Here is a 25,765-nt window from a genome sequence, read left to right as displayed (position 1 = left end):
GAAAATGATGATGGAAACGCCGTGATTCGAATTAAAATCCCTTGATTCGCACAAACTGAAATACGCTCGCTTGGGCCGGGTTTTGGTTGATTCGAATGGGATGGAAACAGCTGTATGCGAATCAAGTGTGACGTAGCGCACTTTCACCCCATCTGCTCCCGTGTTTGCAGTTCACTCACAAGACAACATCAGGGTTTCCGCTGTCACACAACAATTAATTAATTGTGGCGCATTGCCACGGCAAAATAAAAGCCCCCACACACCTTCATATGTGATTAGGCCTACTGCACAGTTCTTCATAGTTCCTCCTCAGTAAAAACCAAACTTATCAACCAGCGCGTCCAGAGTTTATCATTAATAAAGTCTGGGGCGGCACAACTCTCTCTCTCTCTCCCACACACACACACGGGTCGCGTTACGATGGTAATAAACATATGCGCTAATTCGCGCTAATGTGTTCAAATCAGACCGTCCCGTCCATCCGTCCGTCCGGGGGGGGGGGTGCAAAGTCCGTTGATGGAAACACACATGATTCGAATTTCTTTTAATGCGCATTTCCCAGTAATTCGAATCACTTTGGATGGAAACATGGCTACTGTCTCGTAACGTTCCATTATTATCTCATAGCGTGGTGAATGTGCAGGTCACAACTTGTCCACGAGAGCGTTTTGGAGTTGTTGGATTGTGTATTTGATTAGTTTGATGAGGGAAACCAAGAAATCCCATAAGCCTCTGTAGTGTAGCTCTGAGCAGCTTGCCGCTCTGCTCCGCCGTTCTAAAAACAGCTCGCACCGCCAAATAAAGGCAACGAACTGCTATGACTATAGCGATTATGACAATAGGCCAGTTTGCTGAAATGTTGAACTATCCCTTTAAAGTGTTATCTTTGTCTTCTACTGAACTTACTATAAGTTCTCTTCTAAATAAATTCCTCCTCAACACCAGATCAGTATATAGATCAGCAGGCGGAGTAGAAACACTCATTTAATTATTGTCTCACTAAAGTATTGAACAACATCTCTTAAAGCTCCAGTTGGTAAGTTGACGAAAGTGAAAGTAAACTCCGCGACTTGGTCGGAAATTTCAAGACAATACTCCGTCAGGTCCCTTTATGAACCTCTGCCAAGCGCCCCACACACACACAGACACACACAAAGTAGCCATAAACGCACCCACAGAGAAAAAAAAAAAAAAAAAAAAGATGTACCGTATCCATAGCACGACGTGTAGGAGCGGCGATTGGCTGCTCCTCCTGCTCCCTCTACCTGACTGGTGGAGAATCGTCGGGCGCGGTGGATTTTGGCAAATACGATTACAGGCTGTAGGTGGAGCCAGAGGAGTTGGATTTTGTCCTAAATTACTCATTTAATGTCTGACCATCAGAATATAGTGACAGTTCCAGCAAATATGACTGAATAATTGTTACCAACTGAAGCTTTAACCAGAGCAGCAGAACCTCACCTTGTCCTGACCTCGTTCTGAACTGCTTCAGTTCTCACGCTTTCGCAATTAATCGTGAAATAAAATGTCATGATTGTGACAGCCCTAGCACAGGTGTTTGTCAGCCACCAACGTTCTAAGCATTGTGCCCTTGTGGTAGAAGAAAAGGCAGAAGCTCAAAGAAGAAAAAAAAAAGAAAGCAGCACTAATTGTGTGAAAACATTCAGAGGAGTGAACTTCCAGGCAGAGATCTCTCAGGGCGTGAATGTATCTGAATGATGCAGAGGTTAAAAGGGGGACAAACACACTTTGTCTTTAGAGGTTATGTAGAGATTAGAGCCGGTGACGTAACTCAACGTTGTGTCTTTCTCCAGTTGTTTCAAAGACACCGAGAACACGGGAACACGGAGCCGTCAGGTTGAGGTCGACTGGAAGTGGCACACATAGTTAGAGAAAGGTGCTGTGTGTATATTAGAGCAGTGAGATGTGTGAGGCGCTGGAGGTGCACACACCACAGGGTGAGTCAGCTGTTTAGGACAGTCCTGGGACCTCCCTGGAGACATGGACACAGAGGGAGGACCTCTTCATCCTTTATGCATGAGGTCGGTCAACATAAGCTCTGCACACTGGCGGGTGTTAGTCCACCAATACAAACTAATTAACACTGAATCTTACTCACACACACACACACTCATTTAACGTTTCACATGACAAGCCCATCAGATTCCTATAATCAGTCTTCTAGGCCTCAGCATTTTAGTTGTTGTGCTTAAAGGGACATTGTGTAACTTCTCCTGTTATCTATTCACGAAAATCGATTATTTCGTTCAAAAGTCTGTTTTTCATTAATCAGTAATCCCCCCCATCAACGAACTGAAGTGTTCCTTTCAGCTCTGAATTAGCCGTTCATATCATTCATAACTACATGGAGCGGGTAAGCTCGGTGCTGGCTGCCATGTTGTGTCGCCATGTTTTTACGTTCAGTGGTAGCGTGACGGTAGGAAACCACTGAAACTCAGCGGAGACACCGGAGCTGTCAGCTCAGGTCGAGGTGGCGTCTGTGAAAAGTCACCGCGGTAACGCAGTGAGGAGGAATGGAGCGTTACACTGATGCTGCATTCACCTGCAGTCGGGCAGACGGCCGTCGGTAACAAACCAGATGTCATTTTAGTCGAGAGAAAGCCGGTAAAACGTGGGTCAGGTGAACAATACGACATCGCCATGACAACGTATTGTCATGAGTATTGTTTTGCCTCGTGCTGACGGACCACTTGTTTACATAGAGGCTTGTTTATGCCGTTACCTGCAGCGGCTGTCGTCCGTCTGCCGTCTGCCCAATTTCACGTGAATGCAGCATGAAAAATACGATTGAGTTGCTTGCGATATACAACCGCAACGCTAGATGGGAGTAATTCCTACATAATGTACCTTTAATCTTTGTCATTTCAAAAGCTTTTTTCCTCTAATTCCAGTTATCCAGTCACATCTTTGTTTTTAAATTGTCTCTGAGCAGAGAGAAGGTTGACTGCATCAATCACTGATTAGGAGTTCAGAACTGAGAAAGAAGGCCTGAAGCCCACACTGCTGCATGTGTGTGTGTGTGTGTGTGTTAGAATGTGGTTGGTGAATTACACATTTATGATATTACCATATTTTTATTTACAGTGACGACAAAACAATCACTGGTCTGAGCCTTCCCAAAGACTTGAGGCCGGAGTCATCACACGGGAGAAATTGTGATTGGCTTTTCAAACAGGTGTTCTCTAAAACCTCCATGGGTGAAAACTTTTATTAAAGGGATATTTTAACATTTTGGCAAATTCACGTGTTGCCGTAATCCCTATAGTCTTACTGTACGTTCACACCAAAAGCGTCTGGAGCATCGTGGCGGCCAGATGTCATTCATTTTCAATGGAGACTGGCGTCGGCGGGCATCAATGGGCGTCGAAAGCGTCGGCAGAGCATCTAGAGCATCTAGAGCGTCAAATTAGAAGTTGAGGGAAGTTCAACTTTATGCAAATGAGGAGCGTCGCCGCTGCCGCAGCAGCCAGTTGCAGACCGGGAGTCTCACAGCGGGAGAAATTGAGAGTGCCTGAGTGGACACATCTTCCGCGCTGCTTGAAAGTCCCGCCCCTTTTGCCACCGGCCGCTGGAGCTGGCAGTCAGTGAACAGAGCGTTGAGAGCGTCTGCTGCCCATGCTGCTGACGCTCCCGACGCTTTTGGTGTGAATGCACCATTACGAGTAGGTTCATTACCTTTAATTGTCAGCGCAAGCTGTTTTTAGATCAGCGGGGTAGAGGCGCAGAGGCGTGAGCTCTGCATGGCGCGCAGTATTTTCGCCTTTCCCTCATCAAACTCATCAAATACACAATCCAACAACTCCAAAACGCTCTGGTGGACAAGTTGTGACCTGCACATTCACCACGCTATGAAATAATAATGGAACGTTACGAGACAGAGTTGTTTTAGAGGCAAATGCTGGCTAGTATTTGCTTCATGTGTCGTAATGTTACATAATTATGCGTTATTATTTCATAGCGTGGCGAATGTGCAGGTCCCAACTTGTTCACGAGAGTGTTTTGGGGTTGTTGGATTGTGTATTTAGCCAGAAGGATCACGGACGCTTCTGCATGATGATTGGAGGATCTGTCTTAAGGTTGGATTCGTTTTTGATTGACAGCTATTTTGAAACATACTCCGGCACCGGAGGATTTTGTGAGTTAAGTCGAGAGACAAACTGCAGCTCACTTCTTGGTATTTGCTTGCCGATACAGTCCATTTCCATTCTACATATCACACTGTAGATAAAACACACAGAATATTTCCTTGTTTCAATTTACGTAACATAATTGTCACATTTCCTTGTTTGAGGTCAACATAGTTTCATTAGTTTGTGCATTAATTCTATCATAAAAGTAGGCTGAAAATGAGCTTCCCCTCTCTGAAAGACCAGCAGGCGCCACTGGATTCACGACTTGGAATACTTTTATGAATGACCCATTTTGAAAAAGGGATAGTGGTTATGGTTGGAGGCCTCAACAAAACAGCTTTTCTTTGCTACACTCACCTGCAGAACTACAGCACTCCAATGCACAAGCAAACCTACAGTGTACACACTGTAAATACGCTGCATACACACAATTAAGCTGAATGAACTGAACTTCACTTTCTTTCAATGGGAAGATAAGATATATATTATATTCTTAAATGAAGCGTACATTTGAATGAACTGGATTGTTTCTGTGGCCATCTTTTCAAACTGCGGTGCTGGTGCTTCTAGCTTGCTGTTGTAACTGCTGCTTTGAATATACTGCAGGTTACACTGACAGTGCATGGCCATCTCACAGCCCTAAATCAAATCATCCAATCCATCCCTTTAAGAATTTACATCCTGCTGCATGTAATTGCTTTGCACAAAATTTCAAACCGGTCACCAGCTTTTAAACTTGCCACCACTGAACTGAAGCCCGGCTGTAACACTCACGCTTCACCGCTGCACAATGCAGACAAACGCACTATACAATATATTATTATACCCCATAATAACGTCTTCTGCCTGAGGGAGCCCTTAATCCCTGCTCCGTGTTCTCCGTGGACCATAAATGCAAGAGCACCGAGGGCTGCTGGGCTCCTTTTCCCAACAGTTTACTGACAATTGTGAGAAGCACTTAGCCCAGAATGAGAGACATGGTCCTCTTTGTTACTGAAGCAAAAAAGGTTGAGTTAAGCTCAGGGCTCCTGCCTCTACTACAGAGCATGCTCGTGCCGCAGGGAGCAGAGAGAACAGAGCGATTCATACAAGGATGGACGGAAAGTGACAGAGAGACAAGTGAACAATTTTAGAGGCATTTACAGACGGAGAACGGACAGTTAGCTGCTGCAGGAGCATGCTGGGTAAACACAGCTCTGATTTAGCACTTGATTCATACTAACAAATAAAAGTAATTCAGAATGCTTATTCCTTCCAAAGATTTATTATATGAATTATAAGATATAAATAGAGCCCTATGATTTCCACAATCTGCCAACGTTCTGTTGACTGGAAGCGTAAAAATACATGCAATGACCACCTATTGTCCAAAAGTCATGTGAAAAACAAGCAAATTGTTTTTTAAACTAATATATATATCAGTATACTTACACTATACACTCTTAAGGTATGGAGGAAAAGTGTTGTTTGTTAGCTCAAGAAATTTAAAGTAATTTCTGTTTAATTTGTGTACATTTTAGTCATTAACATTAAAAACACACTCTTTTTGGTAGTAAAATAAGAGTTCTTTATATTTACCGGTATGCATATCTACTGTTTTTCCCTCATCCCTGTTAAAATACTTCTATTTATAATGCCCCTTCTATCCATACATTCTCCTTATATGTATTTGCTTTTGCTAAATGATCTATTGTTGTGTTATGATGTCACCGCAGGTGCGGGCTCTGATTGGTCCACATGGTCCTTGGTGGGTATTTAAACTGCCTCCTCTTCTCATACCGTAACATAGCCTGATGAAGGTCCAAGGGGCCAAAATGTTGTACTTTCATTAAAGCGACTGTAGACATTGTGCGGGAACCTACTTTGACTAAAATAAGAGTAAAAGGTAAGAAAAAACAGAATTTGGTAAAAAAAATGTAACAGATTTTATAGGGCCCTATATATACCAGTTTTATTTTTGAATGTAGAATGCAAAATAAAACAATTTACAAGAGATACAAGAGATTTACAATGACTGGAAGGAATCTGAAATCAGATTCTGACAACTTGTTAAAATTCTTTCATCTTTCAAAGCTACAATAACTACATGCAAATTGCCACTTCCTGGCTCATGAAAGCATGTTAAATAGTACGGCACATAATAACATTCCCTTTCAATTAACCAGCAATTTATTTGATCATCAGCAGGTTGAACTATGAACAGAAATAGAGAGAGAGAGCAGCAGAGAGAGAGAGGGGGGGGGGGGGGTAGAAGGAAAGAGGCCTTTAGGGGCTGACCATAAATATCTCTGACTCATCTTCATTTATTTGTGCTGTAAAGAGTCTTACTGTAGTATATTCTCTTTTCTCATATCAGCATTTAATGTGTTCACTTCAATTGCCGCTATCTCCCACAACATGATACATGGTGAACTCATGCACACACACACACACACATACACACGGAACATGCTAATGTCCTAAAAAGCACGCTAGCAGCCTCACGCTGAGCAGTACACCGCACGGAATAACGCTACACGTTCCGCCTGGACTCTCCCAGCCGAGCAGACCCTTCCCCTGCCGCACAGCACAGCGTTCATGTCTACAGGCACGACTCAGTCCGTCTCACTCTCAGGGTTCAGTTCACCATATGACAAAGGATTCTAACCCGCTTAACCAAGCGTTCCTCTACACAACTCGCCATACGACTGAGCCAGGCCAACAGCCTAATGTAAACCTATTAAGAATTCAGATGAGCCTGTTTGCAATGCTCAGGAGGCCCTGTGTATCTTCCTCCACACTATACACACACACAAAAAAAAAATCACTAAATTAATTTTGCGCATACAAATAGAATGGAAATGGAGTCATAAAAAGACAATGAAACAGCTTGTCTTGCAGTTATACAGCCACTAATTGTGCATTACTGTTCATTATCTACATACAGTCAGGTTTAAACTGCAGCCTCCCAAGGTAAAACCACAGGAATCAAAACTAATCACAGCCCTCTAATACAGTATTTACTGCAGAAATTCAATAATGACAAACTGATTAAATATTGACTATTGCCTCCATAACTACAAAACCAGCCACGTGTCTTCCTTCTATCACTGTTACACTGCTACAGCATTTGAAGGAATAGTTTGGCATTTAGGAGAATGTGCAGATTCCCTTATCTGCTGAGAGTCGCTAGGTTTTCAACCTTAGGGTCGGGACCCCACGTGGGGTCGCCTGGAATTCAAATGGGGTCACCTGAAATGTCTAGTCATTGATAAAAAAAAATTACTGATAAAAAATATTCTTTTAAAGCAGATATCAGTGGAATGTTTTTGTTAATATAAGTCCTAAATAGTCCTATTTTCCGTCAGCAATCACTTACATGAAGTATTTCAGCCTAAACACGAGTCTCTCCGTCACTCTGCTCTGCTGTAACCCGAGGAGAAAATTTTCCTTGTGGGATACAAGTGTTATCCAATGAGGGGAGAGAACGGCATGAAGGGCTGTGTGTGCAGCCAAGGGATGCGCGTGAATGTGGTGACGTAGCACGAGGACCAATTGATGCCTGACAAGGGCGGGGGCTGCTAACTCATGGTGCGTTCAAGGAAACTCGTACTTTGTGTTTTTCCTTCCTGTGAAGTCATACCAGTTCGATCTGGTACGAGTTCACGGGTCGGAAGTTACGAGTGGCCGTTATAGGGAACTTTCACAGACAACAGGACGGTAAAAACACGAGCTACGGGTTACCTGGAACGCTACCAAGTCGTAGTTGTGACTTGAAGCTGTAACTTACGGTTTCAAAAGCCTGCCTTGAACACAGCATTAGCCGAAACGGCCGTGCCGCTGTTATCTGCTTTAACTATCACAATCACACAATCATAAACAACTGTATTCTATACTTTCACTTTCTCAAATATAAATCAAGTTCTAATAAAATGCAGCATGTTAAAATATCTGAGCTGAAGCATGATTGGTGGCCGCGATGAGCCAAAAAAGGTTGGAAACCACTGGTATTCGGAAAAACCCAACAGCCCAAAAACCCGAGGTTCCGACCTGACCCTGATTGACTCATGACTGTCACATTATGATGATGACGTCAAAGGTGAAAGTTCAAGCAAACTTAGAGCCTAAAGACCTTTTCACATAGGACGCAGTGCGGACAGCTTACCATTCATTGTGTATGTGTTGCGCGGCGCAGACACAACCATGGTCCACGCAGCACGGAGCGGTGCGCAATACCCTTGCGCATTGCGCAGAGCATCACATGCGATAAGAGATGACAAATACAAATACCAACTTCAGTTTACTGAGACAGGTTCATCTATTAAAACCAACCACAATCATAGATAATTATATAAAAGGGTGAATTAATTAATACAATCGGTTTAAACAGTATCCTTACTGAATCTGCCAGGGTCCATTATGACCTTATCTATCTCTTTAAACCACTGAAATACTGGGAGGTAAATTCCACTCGAGTATAATCAGTTCAGAGTTTTTGTCTTATACTTTGCTTCCACCTTAGGGACAGTTAGCAAAACAATTTTATCAAACAACAATATCAAAAAAATGTACCCTAAAAAGGAAATACATTCGAGGACCCAATGATGAAAACGTACCAGGAAGGCTAATTAAACTGACTGACAGCTTGTAAAAAAAAAATCTTGATACTTTATTTCAAGTAATGAGATCATGAAGACGCCTGTGACCATAAAATATCACCACATTCCATTAGTGGTTAGATAATGGAACAGACAGGATCATTGCAAAGAAAATGCAATTTGGCACATACACAGTATAGATGGGGATCTGACTGTCATTGTATGGATCAGTGTAACACAATCACAACATTAAGCTTATTTTACTATCAATAAGGTGATTAACAAACTGATGAACAGACTGATAATTGCTGCTTTAATATATGTTAATTCATTTCTTATACAAATACTAATACAAACCGTATATTTCATGTATTTCTGATAGATTTCTACATGACCACCTGAGAGCTACAACATGTGCGTGTAAGAGAAGCTGCGTCTGAGCATGTGGCAACAAGCCCAGAGTCACATGAGTCAGAGTGACATCATGCATGTTTGATATCTGTGTGCGACCACAGCGCTTAGAAGCAGAGCAAACACAACAAACTATAAGCAATAATACCAATGTCAAAGCGAGCCATATGTGGCAGGCAGCAGACAGCAGCGTACACACTGGGTGCATGCAAACAGCACAGAGAGAGACACACAACACAACACAACACAACACAGCAAGCAGCTGATACGTGGCTGTGTGAACCGATCAGAACCCTGCAGCCATCGGTCACGGGACAGTTTGAGAGCAGATCTCTCCTGAGTGTCACACGGATGGAATCGTGTCATTGTGGATCTGATTGTGCACACAATGAGCCGGCATATATTCTGTAGGACTTCCCACATCACTCCCTGCTGCAGCTCCCTCCCCCCCACCCCCCACGCTCTCTCTCCATCTCTGGCAAACTCTCTCTCCTTCCCCCTGTCTGTATAGATCAGTCAGTGCCATGCAGCCCAGCCAGAGGGGGGTGAGGGCAGCCAGCGTTTAGTGCTTCTTCAGCGCCTACTCCTACAGGTTTGCACAGTGAATAAGTGTGCTTGAATGTGCAGGCTATATTGGGATAGATGTCCAACACATGGGGTTTGTCTTTATTTTTTGGCTTTTTTTTGACACCTTCCTGTACATTGACTTGGATATACAGTAGATATAGCAAAGTTTAAAGGGATAGTTCACCCAAAATTAAAATTTCACTCATTATCTACTCACCCTCATGTCAACTAAGAGCTGTGAGAATTTTCAGAGTCCTCCGTGCCTTCTCTGGGTTACAGGGGGGTCCGTGCAGCAGTATTTGTCCATATAATGGTTGTCAATGGATACCAACTTTCTTCGTCCGAAAACCACACACCAAAAAACATCCAAATACCTCCATACTGCTCGTCTGTAATGTCCCTCTTGTAATGGAGCCCAGACATGAGAAATTGTTCTGAAAAAAATTAAATAAGTCTATATTTCAAGCTTGTTTGTAGCGGAAGCTCCCAGTGTCTCGGTTCACTGCTCTTCCTGACCGGCGGAACAATTTCTCATGTCGGGGCTTCAATACCAGAGGGACATTACAGACGAGCAGTATGGAGGTATTTGGATGTTTTTTGGTGTGTCTTTTTGGACGAAGAAAGTTGGTATCCATGGACAAATACTGCTACGCGGACCCCCCCCGTAACTCAGAGAAGGCACGGAGGACCCTGAAAATTCTCACAGCTCTTAGTCGACATGAGGGTGAGTAGATAATGAGTGAAATTTGAATTTTGGGTGAACTATCCCTTTAATAATCCCACATATTAGAAAAGAGACTGTAAAAAGATCATGGGTCACATGGTCATAGAACAATATCTCAACAGTAACAGAGTCAGTAACAAATAGTCTTGTTTCTACATAGGGGTCTATGATTTCCATGATCACGGAATCTGTTTTTAACATGGAATATTGTGGAAATTGACATAATTTGACTGAAATGCTGTTTTCGAGTGGAAGAAGAAATTATATCTGGGGAAAACTGCACAGACGGAAGCAAATCTGGGTGGCACAACCAGCCCCCTCCCCCCCTGTCGTTTCACATGCACCCCTCCCCCTTCACCACCTATTGTAGTACAAAAGCCATGTGAAAAACAAGGAAATTATTTTTTAAACTAATATGTTTATTTTACTGGAAACAGTTTAAAGCTCAAGTTGGTACTCAAAGTATCGTGTAGTGTTGTTGCATCATGCAGTATTTGTTCTTAAGGTATGGAGGAAAAGTGTTGCTTGTTCTTCAATAAATTTAAAGTAATTTCAATTTAATTTGCTTAATTTTTGTCACAAATATTAAAAACACACTCTTTTTGGTAGTAAAATAAGAGTAAACGGTAAAAAAAAAAAAAAAAAATCCCAAAAATTAAAATGGAATTTGAGAAAAAAAGAAAACGGATTTTATAGGGCCCTATACATGCATGCATCACATTGAAACTAGTGATGTCACGATTATAGATTTTCTTGGTACGATTTTGTCAGAGAAATCATCACGATTATTATACATAAATCATTTTACAACACAATGAATGTGTAAAATCAAATAGTCCAAATATAATTATATTACCATTTAACACTTGTGCACATCTCTACAACTGGCAAGGAACGTAAACAAAGTTACAGCGGTTGTTGTGTAACTTTGTTTTCATTCCGTGCGTGTTGCGCCAACATCATCTTTTTTGGAAAGTGATGGTATTTAGGAATTAAATAATATTAAAATTAAATTAAATAATCATGGCATTTAATACTGCAATTAATTGTGAAAACAAGTAATGGTGACATCCCTAATTGAAACCCAGTCGCCCCTCTACCAGACACAACATCATGACATGCACTCACACCATGTTTTGTGTCACAGCTGTGCCCATCTGTGTTTGTTAGTATGAGCGGCTTGTGTGTAATGCATTGCAGACACAAGTTTATGTGTCTGTGTGCGGTGCTGTGGGGGTGGGAGTGAGTTGTGTGAGGATGTAGATGTCCCACTGCCAAAGAAAACACCACCAAGTGCAGGTCATACCCACACTACCAAGTACATATCTGCACAGAGGAAGACCATCACAGTGAATATTTTGTTGCATAAGGTGGTTGCCAATGGTTTTACTTAGTTTTGCCCTAAAGTTACACAATTGACACACAGCTGAGAAGGAATATGATCACTGAACGGAGATGGGAATGGGTTTCTTGGTTGCCAGAGATCAGGGAGCGTGAGTTCTGAATTGTGGTCTAACACAGTGTTTTTCAACCACTGTGCCGCGGCACACTAGTGTGCCGTGAGAGTTCATCAGGTGTGCCGTGGAAAACTATCAAATTTAAACAAACTTAATTTGTTTTATTTGTTTTATTTGTTAGGACCCCCATTAACTGCGCTCTAGAACGCCGCTGGTCTCCCTGGGGTCCACATTTAAAACCAGTACATTTAAGGAAATTTAAGGTAAATTTAACTTAATTGTTCCAAACTAGGGATGCACATTTTGATTTTTTTTTTCAGACTGATAACTGATGCTTGTAAGCGATTATAACCGTTAACGGATGAGATCCAACACTCCATCGAGTGTCTGTGACTAGATTTGTGCCGAGTGGCCAGTCCTCTATTGGTGATCAAGAGGATGATCAACTGTGTTTTTTTTTTGTTTTTTTTCTTGCCGATAAATATATAAAACACACACACACTGCTCCCGCTGTGCTGTGGCAGATCCACGCCAGAACAGCAGAGCGCCCCTCTGCTCGTCTGTGCAGCTGCAGGTGAGTGATGGGGGAGCCGGCTAGAGAGCGTCTCCTCTTTTATTTTAGGGCCACCATCCTTACAGGATGAAGCACGCGTTGCACTCAAAGTTTGTTTTGACTTTCTATCACAGGGAGTGCACAGCATAAGTGTAAGAAGTCCTCTCATGTAACGCTTTGCTGTAAAATATGGCTGAAGGCACGAGTGGAAGTGTGCACGTGTTGACAAGCCCCCATGAGTTGACTGACATAGCTAAAAGAAAGGAAAGGAAAAGAAGAAGAATCGGCCAAAGTTCTTCTTATCGGTTAACAGTTTGTGTCCAAACAAATATTATTTAGCTCCTAAAAATAATTTGGCTTTGTTGAGCATCTGTGTCTGCAATAGTGACTGTCTGGCAGAGTTGGCTAATAAAATAGGACTCTTTCATGTCAATGGGTGTAGTAGCAGAAGCCTGCACAATGACCTGGCCTTAGCAATGTCCATTAGCCTATACTGAGTCAGAACAAACTAACAACACTGTAAGAGACAAAATTGGTATTATATTTACTGTATTATATTGTGTTTTGTTATGTCGTGGCTCTATTTTTATTTTATTTTATTTTTTTCTTTATTTTGTATGTACAAATAGTTACATATATTTTTTTATACATGTTCGAAAATAAAAATACATTCATTCATTCATTCATTCATATTAGGCTGCACTGTGTCATTTGGTAACATTTTTGGTTAGTGGTGTGCTGCGGGATATTTTTAATGAACAGAATGTGCTGTGGCTCAAAAAAGGTTGAAAAACACTGTTAACACAACCTGTCCAGATCGACCCTGTGACAGCCAGAGGGCAACCTGCTGAGGTCACTCACACATTTTCAGAGTTTACAGTGGCAAGAAAAAGTATGTGGACCCTTTGGAATTTCCTAGTTTTCTGCATTAATTGCTTTGCTTTTCATTGCAGGCCTGACATTTGCCACCCCACAACACTAATGGTAAAATGTTTTGTAGACTGATGTAACTAAGATTTATTTTTTTGTATTTTTATTAATAAATTTTTTGTATTTTGTGTAGGTATGGTGTAAAAATGCTGCTGTCATGCATGCGCGCTTCTCTGTGTGTGTGAACGCCAATAACGGAGAAAGAGCGCTATTCAGAGATGAATAAACGGAGTGATATTGCGTTGGTCGAGCCAAAATCTATTCGTGGCGGACATCATTTATTTGTGGCTGGCCGCCACGAATAAATGAATGCCATGGGAAACACTGTTACAACATGATTGAGCTAACGGAAGTAGTTTCATGTTGTGTCTGACAACGGGAGGGTTTTAACAGTTGATGTCCTGATCGTTAGCTTAGCCACTACCATTAGCTTAGCAACTACTGCCGTTAGCTTAGCCACTGCCGTGAGCTTAGCTACTACTGCCGTGAGCTTAGCTACTACTGCCGTTAGCTTAGCCACTGCCGTTAGCTTAGCTACTACTGCCGTTAGCTGTCCCTGTCAGCTGCAGCCACTGAAGCTTTCTCCGGCATAAACTTTGTTTACGTGTTATGTAAATTAGCAGGGCTAACCGTTACCTGTTTAACTTTAATAGCTCAGTGACCGCTCAGCTCCATTTGTTGTGGTCCCACTCACTAAACAGTCCGGGTGGCGTGGATGCTAAGGTTCCGGTTACGTGTTTTTTGTTCCGGTCTTGCAGAAAAGCATCAACGTTAATTTATCGATGCCAAATCGTCACGAGACGCACCGCGATGCATCGCCACATCGATGAATTGCACCCACCTCTAATCTAGAGTAGCTTCAAAAGAAAGAAAATCCACCTTTGGGAGTGGCCCAGTCAGAGCCCAGACCTGAATCCAATAGGGATGCTGTGGAATGACCTCCATACATCCTATAATGACATGGGTGAGCTGAAGCAGTTTTTTCAGGACCAATCTGCAGCTACAGGAAACGTATGGTTGAGGTTGTTGATGCCAAAGGAGATTCAACCACTTATCAAATACACTTCACTTCATCCACCTGCAATGGGAATGTTTAATGGATATGTTCAATAAAGACATGAAATATTATAATTGTTTGTGTGGTATTAGATTAAGCACATTGTGTTTGTTTATACTTGTGACTTAGATATAGATCGGATTCCATTAAATGACCAATTAATAGGAGAAAACTAAGAAATTCCAAAGGGTTCAAATACTTTATACTTTGCTTTGCTATACTATACTTTACTTTGCACTTTATACAGTAAAGTGGGAATGGAGCATTTCTTCATGTTGTTCCATTGTGTCAGTGTCTGTATGTGAATGTTAGTGAAGAAGTAATTCTACAATTTTTTACCGCATCATTTTGGCCAAGCTGATGTTCTGACTGATATAAACACACAGACAAAAAATGACAAACGTTTTAAATGAACGTCTCCTTCTTCCTCATCTTTTTTTTCTTTGTTTGTTCATTTGTGTCTCATCACATGTGAGTGTTATTGTTCTGCTCCTGCTCGGCGCATCTGTGAAAACACACATTCAAGCTTGCAGGTGTGTGTCTTTGCAAGGAGGAAGTACATGAGACGCAGAGCTGCTGCCATGGAAACCAAAGCGATGACCGAGCTCAGGAAATTAAAGTAGGATCCCCAAAGCCAAACCTTGGCTCCTAAAGCTCCACGCTGCATCAGCTCAGTGCTGCACTTCTATTGAAATGTATGATAGCTTTGTGGCTCACACACACTGATCTACAGTCAGCAGACACTGTCTCACATGAAGGTGTCTCCGTTGTTCTGTCTGGGTTTAACTCCTTTTCCTGTTTTGATTTGGTGTCAACCTGAGTTATCATTCCTCACACGTTACATTCAACTCTGTCACTCTGTCGACTTCAGTCTCCCTCACACACACACACACACACACACACACACACACACACACACACACACACACACACAGTGCAAGCATGTAGGGAGAATCAGCCACATAGAAATACAAATAAATATTTCAATATAGTTATTGTTTAGTTTACTGGCAGGAAATGACATGATCAAATGTATGAATTTAGTATAATCATGGGAGAGATGTTGTCATCACTACAGTTCTGTACACACTACAATCAACATATGCTTTAAAAACATGCCATAACCCCACCAATCTGTTCCACTTCAAAGCTACAGACAAGAGAGCAGCACAACAACAACGCCGGTGTCCAGCTCCCTCTCTCACAACAGACGTTTTGCATTTCAATCTATTGTTTTGTCGTTTTCCCGTGGGCGGAGAAGTGGGTGCACATTTACCTAAAAATCAAACAGCGGTTTTAGTGTAAAAAGGTGAGTAAAATAATAGGAGGTGACGATTATGCAAACAGGAACGAACCAAAAAGACTTTTAAAAAAAATTAAATAAAAAAAGACATTCTTGACTGTTAAACTTCCATGGTGCATTATCACAGGTACTTTGTGCACACTGAAAATGTAATGCATTTACAATTCCACAGTACTAGCACACTTCATTTCTACTGTATATTGTCTACAACTATATTCTTACACTTTATACTGACTGTTCTTTAGCTTTACTGGTGCTTCTTTCTTTGCTTTTGGTTTATGTTACTAATCTTATAACTGGCTAAGCAGACTGAGAGTTGAAGCCGTAATTTTGATGTTGAAACATAAGAAAACTCTATCATCTATTGTGAGTTTGATGTAAAATACAAATATGTCATGATCATACACAATTATGTTAACTGAAATGTACGTAACATCAGGCTTTTCTGAAATGCGTAATAAGGGCCACTGTGAAAAAAAAGTGAGTTCTGACTTTTTTCTCTGAGATTCAATTCAGAATTCTGAGAAAAAAGTCAGAATTCTGACTTTAATTCTGACTTTAAACTCAGAACTCTGAGGAAACAGACAGAATTCACTTCTTTTTTTCACAGTGGCCCTTATCCTCTTCCACACTGAAACACTGAGATGATAAGTACAAAAACAAAGCATAGAGAATTCATTGAAGTTGATACACAGTTATTTACAGAGCTGGGGGGAAAAATCTGTTGATTCATAAATTGTCTGTTGTTCTGCTTTAGGAGACCTGTTTGACACACACTCTGTTGTTGCAGCATCATGGATGCATGGAAGTATCTACACAGCTAAGCTAACGCAGCTCTGACTCCCTCTTCAACATCTCGCTCTCTCTCTCACTTACACAACCCAAACACTCTCTCACTCACACACACACACACACACACACACACACACGCAGAAATACACATCCAAGATAACAAGCAGGGACAGTGCTGGTGTGAGCCACAAATGAGCAGTTACGTTAAGTGACTAAACACATACTTCTACCATCATCTCTATGGGAGTCCACAGTCCAGACGTTGCTGCTTGTGCCAACCAGAATACACACACACACACACACAGCCAACTGCTTCGCCCGTTACATATACATGTCCAAATTTACACTACTGCCATACGGTCGCTGCGCCAAAGAAACTGACACATGGACCTTTACAACCCTCCATGGATGGAAATACATGTCAATAACTCCCTAAGTGTTTTAGCTGGCTGATAACTCAGTCAGCAGGTGCACTGCTGGCTAAAAGCTGTACAACTAAATAACCAGGCTTGTTTGTTCTTGTTGTTTTTGTTCAGCTTACACAGAGCCTGAAGCCCAAAACAAGGAAAATATGCTAAATGCTCATACACCATGCAGCGTAGTAGAAACCAGATAATGAACGGTATAAAACTGTATTTTAAAAATCCATTTCTGATCTTGGTGTCAGTAATATTCTTTAAAGGGGACATATTATGGAAATATCACTTTTTGAAGGCTCTTTTTTTGCCTTCTGGTCCCCAAAATATGAGAATTGACAGAAAAATCTGTAATGTTCAGGCTCCCTATGTTGTAATCCATGTGGTTTTATGAGCTGTTCCCCCAGTTGTCTTCCAGTGATGTAACTAGCTTTCAAATTTGCTTACAGTAAAGGTTTGGTCTGGAGTTTTGTGCCCAAAAATAAACATTAGACTTGTACAAATGAAATGCGTCTTAATCATCACCTATGGGCTTCTAGTCCTGTGTGGTGGGGGCTGTGTCTGTAGCGCCCCCTCCCCCTGCCTGTATTTTGGTCTTTTGCTCTGTTTTGTTCAGGTTTTGTTATGCATGTGGACGTTTCTGGGTGGAGAGCGAGAGAGTCGCAAGAGAGCATATATCTATGGCGAGAGAGTCGGTGTTTTCTCTCCAGCCAATGACGGAGCTCAGGTGAAGCTACGTGCAGCAGAGTAGGAGGGCTCAGGGTTGCTAGCCGCACTAGCTGTCTCTGATGCTGCCGAGTCTCTCTCTCTCTCAGCAGCAGCAGTAGTCAGGACCGCAAAGAAAAAGAAATACAGTCTAAGTGAAGCGCTGGAGCCGCGGACCGATTCCCGACCGTCACCGACACTGGTAACACGTATGAGGGCCGTTGTAGTGAGCTAGCTCGATGCTAACTTCGGCTAGCGGTAGCAGTTAGCATCTGCCGCTAACACCCGCTTCTTAGTTCACCACAACAGCATAAAAACATACCTTAGGTGTTGGCGAAAGGTCGGTTAATCGGCCCACGGCTCCAGCACTTCTGTCTGACTGTGTTTCCTTTCCTTTGCGGTTCTGACAACGGCTGCTGTCTGGAGCAGGAGGCTACACAGCTTAGCCCGAGAGGAGGGGCTGAGTTTCTATGTTTTGTTTACAAACTGCAATGTTTTGTTTTGTTTACAAACTGCAATGAACAAAACTCCAGACCCTACCTTTAACCTCACCCCTACCTGGTAGCAGTAGAAGGAGCGGGGAAAGCAGTGGTTCATTTGCATTTAAAGGGACAGGCACTGAAGCCAGCCGTTCTGAACAGGGCTGTTTTGAGAGGATGAAAAGAGCCGTGATGTTTCATCCTTGGGGTATTTTGACCGTCACAGACATGTCTTTAAGACACCTGGGAATGATTTTAATTTATTGAAAGGGGACATAATATGTATAGATGATATCTGTGTCCTTAAGATAGTTTTATGGGAAGACATTATAGAAGCATTGGCAATATTGTAAACCATGAACTCAAAAGAATTCTTCTGATGCTCTTTGATAAGAAGCAGTGGATTCCTCTCAGTGGCGGGATGTCACACACAGACATTTCCAGTGACTGTGATCAGTCAGCAGACATTGACTTCCACTCACAAGTTCAGCACTGTAATGCTTGCTGGGATGTATTTACATCAGGAAAGACCTTCTCCTTGTTACTATAGTTGCTCATTTTGCGGTGTACAGTCAGTGTGTGAGCATTTCACACCAATAATAGCCTGGCATTCAAACCAACATACATTTACAATGTGCTATAGTGTGACCTTGACGTTATTGTGCTGCATTCTAAAGCTAATGCTGCGTTCACATGGAATCATGGATGGCCAATGCCGCTGGACAGAACAGTAAAAACAAATGGTCCGACAGGACGGCACACATCACTATGTTGCTATGGCGATGTCGACATACTCAACGTATACGTCACATCCGGTTGAGGATACCGTCGCAGTGGATGGCAAAAGTTAAAATATTTTAGCTCCAGACAGCATTGCTGTTTGCCGTTGCCGTCGCCGGTATTCTTTGCCGGCTTCTCCCAAGTTTTACCGTCGTTCTCTCCTCCACTAAAATGACATCAGTTTGCCGTCTGTCATCTGCCGGACTCATGTGATTATATCATAAATACCAAGATACATATATGATACATAGATTTTTGCAGTAAAGGTTTGTTTGATTTTTTTTTTTTATCACCTTAATATTATGAAATGTTAAAAAAAATTTGTCCAAAAGAGTGTAAATAAAATGGTAACACTTTATAATAAGTACACACTATTAATCATTACTTAAGCATTAATAAATACTGAATTCTTTCATTTATAACACATGAATACTCATTAGTATGTAGTTATACAGTTAGTGCTTATCACAGTATTCATGTGTTATGAATGATGAATTCAGTATTTAATGCTTACCTAATGCTTAATAGTGTGTACTTATTATAAAGTGTTACCAATAAAATGAATGTAACATAATTTCTTCAAAGCCTTTGTAACAACAGTGAAAGACATGACAGTGTTTATAGTAGAAACAGCAACATAACATTGCTGGGAGATGACAAGCAAGTAACTGCCACGGATTTATACGGTTTATAATGACCTGACCGCCCTTTTTACATAAACCACATTTGTCTTCTTAGCTTCTTGAGATGTTACACTATATAATTCTACATATTTAAGGAAATTATTTTCATCCAGAATTGAACTGGATTGCCATATTCATAGCACACTTCAATCATAGCTCCTCACATTCAAAAATGTACCAGCATCCAGATGTAAAACTGACTCAAACTGTGAGTCCCCTGCTGGCATCCATACGACCTCTGTATTGGCTCGTGCGCGGACGTTTTCAGTCTTTACATTGGTGTCCTTTTGTCCCCAGTAAAATAAATAGCACTGCAGCTCCAGAGTTATGCAATAACAATGATACGGGCAAACACTGCATGATACCAGACGCAAATCGCTGCATGTTTCCTTACAAAGGATGAGATGTATGAATCATATTCACCATGAAAAGGTCATTGTTTTTGCTCAGCTACCTTCAGCAGGAGCTGCCCGGGGTGATGAGTCTCAGATAGATAAGTCAGAAATGACCTTAAAGCAAAGGCAGGAGGCTCGTAGACTATTTGTCTGTCCCCTAGACAAGGTGGGTGCCGAGGAGACGCTGTCACGTGCGAGAACGGGTTTGTGTTTGCGGCGCACTTCTTACTATTACAGTGGAGCGACTAAATAAAGGAGAGAGCTGAGCCGAGAGAGGGATGAAGAAAGGAACTGCAGATTCCTGACAGAGTTTGTTGTCTTCACAACGCGTGTGTGTATGTGTCCTCGTTACATCCTGTTACTCACTTGTGCCTCCTGGTGGTAGCAGGACCCCAATCTTTTTGCCCTGTGTTCTGCCTGAGGAGGAAATTGCTTTCTATTTATAATGAGCTGCTGCATTTAACCAAGCCTTACTAACAAGACGGGCACACTCATGCTATTAAGGCCTCTATGACTTTGCAGCATTACACTGTTCTAACTCACAGCATCTCTGCAGCACCTAGACACCACTTACACACTACTGCACCCACAAAGGAATAGCAGCAGCATTTCTACCTTTCAGGAATTCATGTTAACTGAGAGTGTGAGCTTACTGACAATGCACCGAGTCAATTGAGCTGCACATCCACAAGCCTAGAAGGTGTGTATCTAGGGCCCCGTGATTTCCGGACGGAATCGCCCATTGTAATCAGTGTGAGCGACGCGACTTTCCGACAGCCGGGCTTCACCTTAAGCATAGTGAAGAGGCTGCCCATACGGCTCTGTCTGCATCGGTGACAAAACTAAGAAACTCGACACTAACCTCAATACCGAGCCAAGCAGTTCCCGGGTGACTTCTATGTGTCAGCTGAACTGTTGTTTCTGTCAACATTCTATTGACTGGAAGTGTAAAAATACATGCAATGACCACCTATTGTCCAAAAGCCATGTGAAAAACAAGGATTTTTTTATTTTATTTTACTGGAAACAGTTTAAAGCTCAAGCATTAATATTTTGTTGGTACTCAAAGTAGCTATAGTGCAGTGTTGTGTTGCATCATGCAGTAAGGTATGGAGATGGAGGAAAAGTGTTGTTTATTGTTACCTCAATAAATTTAAAGTAATATCTGTTAAATTTGTGTAGTAAATAACATTAAAAACACATTCTCTTTGGTAGTAAAATAAGAGTAAAAGGTAAAAAAAAAACTGAATTATCAGAAATTAAAACGGAATTTGGGAAAAAATAAAACAGATTTTCTATATATACCAATTTTATTTTTGAATGTAGAATGCAAAATAAAACATTTTATAAGAGCAGTGAGCAATGATTGGAAGGAATCTGAAATTAGATTGTGACAACTTGTTCAAATTCTTTCATATTTCAAAATAAGAGTAAAAGGTAAAAAAAAAAAAAAAAAAAAGGAATTTCCAAAAATTAAAATGGGAAAAAAAGGAATTTGGGAAAAAATAAAACAGACTTTAAAGGGCCCTAAGAGTAAAAGTCTGCACGGATCTGCTGCCTTGTGACATAACACCATCTTTACTTTATACATCAGTCTTCTCAACACCTTTCTCAGGTTTCAGATCAGTGGCTGCTCCACCTGTGAGGCTGCAGAGCAGAGTGCTATGAAACACGAGTCTTCACTACAGCCCTACGTGCCGGCTACCGTGGCAAAACCAGCTCAGCATTTTTCCCTCTCCTCCTGTGAGTGCAGTGTGAGTTCTGTAGAGCAGCTAAGGCCGAGCTGGCACACCTGCCCTACAAAGTATTCTATTGTTCAGCCTCTGCTGAAAAGGGAAAAATTGCATTATTCACCCTCTCTGGTATCTGATTTATTGTTGACGCTGCAGAATTAAACCAAAGTCCTGCGCAAGCAATGTAAAGCTGTATGTTGGAGAAGACTCAATATGCCGTATAACTATGAGGAAAAAAAAACCTACAGTGCAGATGTGGAAGACTTGCTCTATAAGGATTATGGTAAGTTTGTCCTCTCATCTCTACCTAATGGTCTTCTTCATGCAGCATGTGTGTCACATCAGTGACACTGCTCGGCTCTGGACCGTCTCATAGGAGCTGCGTGAAATGTAGCGTTTCAGGTTCATTCTTTAACGGTTGATCCATAAATCCAATCTGACACTCGTGTTCACACAGTCCCTCCAGAAAGATTGCATAATTAAACACTAGTCAGCCAAAGCCTGCATATTATGGGAACGCATTTTTGTTGCAAAAAAAGTGTGCATAAAAAATGTTGCATATTTATGTTACACATGGAGCAGCCATTTCCCCCCTGTTGCCTTGGGAATGTTATGAAGCGACGTATTTATGCGACATAACAACATCACCTCGCAGGAGAAGAAGGACTGTTTATAGCAGAGTTACTGTATATATTACAAATTTGGACTATTAAAATCACTACCCATCATGTTAAACACTTCATGGTTCTTTGCCTTGCATTTTGACACCTGAGATGTGGCTTAGCTGTTTAGTTTGACGCTCTTCAGGTAGTATTAGAATCAGTATTGCACTCCTCTCTGTTACATATATAAATGTGATGTTAACATAAGTGAAAGCTGTGGAAAAGTCTAACAATACCCTGAATTTAGGGTTACTAAAATGAAAGAAGTGCCTGTCAACATTACACACGTGATCAGTTATCAGTGCAAAGCCTGGCACATATTGGTGAGTGGCATCTGTCACTGAGAGCTATTTATCTCAACAGCCATCTAAAACACAATAGCTACAATTCAGCTGAAAGTGAAAGTACCTTCTCTCAACACTCAGAGTCACCTCACAGTTATTCTCTAACCTGCAGAGCCAGAAATAGACGGCCCAATCTGAGTGTTTCTGGCTTGATGTTGACACTAAAACTGTGCCTGTCGGCATCAGTGTGCAAAGCTCTTGAATGGTTTGCGCAAACTAACTTCACACTTGGCAGGTGTCTTGCTAATGGCACGACTGGGTGCTGGGCAGAGTTTGGTGTTGATGAAAAGGTGTTGCCGCTGTAGCCATATGAAGCACTGACCATCATCGCTGCACAGGTATTAGCCTCAGGGGCTTGGATGAAGCCTGCTCAGAAGGTCTTGCTAAAACACGGTAAACACCTGCCATCAACTTGAAATGATCTAAATTGAGAAATGTGCATATTCTGTTCAAGTTGTGGATGTCAAATCCACAACGTCATCAAACACACAACTCCAAAACGCTCTCGTGGACAAGTTGGAGTTGTTGGATTGTGTATTTGATGAGTTTGATGAAGGAAACCAAGAAATCCCATTAGCCTCTGTAACGTAGCTCTGAGCAGCTCGCGGCTCTGCTCCGCCATTCTAAAAATAGCTTGCACCGACAATTAAAGGTAACGAACCTACTCCTAAAACTATAGAGTGCCTAAGCGGAAGCAGGAAGGAACGGTCACAATGGGACCTCAATTTGGAAAAAGTCTCCATGTTAGTGAATGGGAGTCAAAATTTTATTTCGTGATCCGATTGAATTGCGCCATGAGAAAAAAATATGACCTCTACCTGTTTAAAACATCACGTTTCATGCCGAGAAATCAGCAGTTTGTTGTAAAACTATTAGGGCTGACCCAAAAAAATCGAAGCTTCATTCGTTACCATGGTAACCGTGATCAAATTTTTTTTTCCTTTTTGACACCGGTTCTCATCGGTAATTGTGATTTAGGAGATATGCAGTGTTAGTTTGCCATTACTTTCAGTATTTCCGCTATGATCGCGATCAAAATATGATAATCGGGACAGCCCTAAAAACTATTGTAAAATAAAATTCCGAAGAATCCGTAACCAGAATAGAAAGACTACACGTCGCGTAGGTGACGTCACACACCAAATGCCGCCCTTTCCCGTGTCAGTTGGTGACGTATTTTTTGTGGGACACCAGGTCTGTAGCCCGTAGAGCGTCCTCACACAAAATACATTCTTCCGTTGCCGTTTTACGATAAACTGATGATTTTTCGGCATGAAACGTGATGTTTTAAACATATTTTAGACATATTTTTTTCTCATGGCACAATTCAATCGGATCATGGAATAAAACTTTGACTCCCATTCACTTACATGGAGACTTTTTCCGAATTGAGGTCCCATAACGACGTTACTTCCTGCTTCCGCTTATGCTCTCTATAGGGATTATGCCAATGGGCCAATTTGCCAAAATGTTGAACTATCCCTTTAAGTATTTTGATTAAAAACCAGGCTAGTTTGCAAAATTGTGTTTTAGCAATTGGAAAAAACTGTAAATAAACTGTACATTTAGAATTGATTGATTTTCATTATCACTCCTTTGCATATCAACAGTACAGGCGCTGGTCAGACTGATGTTACCACAAACCAAACACAAAGAGAGCCGGGGTGTGTGTGACGACTTCAGTCCAGCGAGCAGACACCTAGTGGAGTGTATAACTGTGATGTAGTGTGATGTATTTACGCTACACTGACAGTATCATGACAGTTGATGTGCTTCTGCAGCAGCTTTCTAACCAACCTCACAACATTTCACCACATCACCAGATGCTTTGTTTTCCCCCCATATTTGTTATGTAAGTGTGTACATTTTCTCCCAGGTCAGTATTAGGACAGTCACTTCAAATTTCACTCCGAGCTAAACACACTGACAACACACTGTGTAGATAGTACTGTATCAGACACTGTAATGTCCCAGATGGCCCACTTTCCTCTGATGCACCACCGCTGTGTAAACAAACACCCTGAGGTCACCCTCCAGGAGGTCAAACCGGGAAGCAGTACACCTCACTTTGCTAAAGTAGACCAGACACACTTTTAACCAAAAAGCTGGAGCTTATCTTGCGCAGCGGGTTCAGCAGCGAAGGAACATTCCTCCCGGTCTCTTCCAGCAGGCTGGTAACCTTTCTCTAACTTGTTCCCGCTCTCAGACGACGGCGCTTTCAAGAACATTCAAATGTCTGCAGACACGCTGTATAAGCTGCTCATGAATCATTGAACGCTACAGCTGAATTCTGCTCCTGTAAGGGCCACATTCTGCGTGTCTGTCAGGCTTTCTGTTGAGCGCACTCATCCTCAGCTGTGGAACAATGCTTACAACACTACATCACCCATAATTCATCACACAGGACATAAATGCATAAGGTGCACAGAGTGGTGCAATGACGAGAAAAAATCTAAAAATAGAGGGCTGAATAAAACTCTGAGCAGGAAAACTATGACATGATAAAGCACCGCTGTTGTCAAAGTGTTTCTCAGCGTGAGCGCTGAAGATCAAGCCTGCAACTAAATCGCTCACTCCTCTCTACATGGTTTACTATATAGTGAGTGAGTTTGCCATTTTGCAGTGATGTCAGATTGCCTGAATGTGTACTAGTGCTGAAAAATCTCTAAAAAAATCTAACTTTATCAACAGCACGGATTACAAAGTCAAAATGCATTTCATAACTTATCTTGAAATTACATAACACATGACACAGATGTAAGCTAACCAAACAAAAAGCCAGTAACAGGCACTAGAGGAGTAATCCTCCTATTCTCCTTATCACTAACATTGCACAACCCTATGAAGAGTGTGTCCATGCATTCAAAGATAACACCGCCCAATTCAAGCAAACAACAACACCACATTCTTCTGAAAATTGTCAGCTCAAACAGTTCACGAATTATGCAGCGCTGATTGCAGGCTGTGGTTGAGTGAAAAGTAGAAGCACTGATTCAACAGGCATCCGGTGGGTGAAGAGCGGAGAGAAGAGAAGAGTGGAGTGGAG

The 25,765-nt window shown here is 41.8% G+C and overlaps 1 protein-coding gene across 1 annotated transcript in view; it reads right to left on the bottom strand.

Annotated features, from left to right (window-relative positions):
* Window positions 1-25,765, bottom strand: part of LOC146987898 (voltage-dependent L-type calcium channel subunit alpha-1D-like) — a 48,325-nt gene that overhangs the window by 16,753 nt on the left and 5,807 nt on the right. The gene's annotated exons all lie outside the window — the stretch shown is intronic.

This window comes from Trachurus japonicus, chromosome 5 (assembly GCF_045865225.1).
Source record: "Trachurus japonicus isolate A0001 chromosome 5, Traja_1.0".
Lineage (NCBI taxonomy): Eukaryota > Metazoa > Chordata > Actinopteri > Carangiformes > Carangidae > Trachurus > Trachurus japonicus.
Note: the sequence above shows the minus strand (reverse complement) of the source record. Positions and strands in the feature narration are given on the sequence as shown.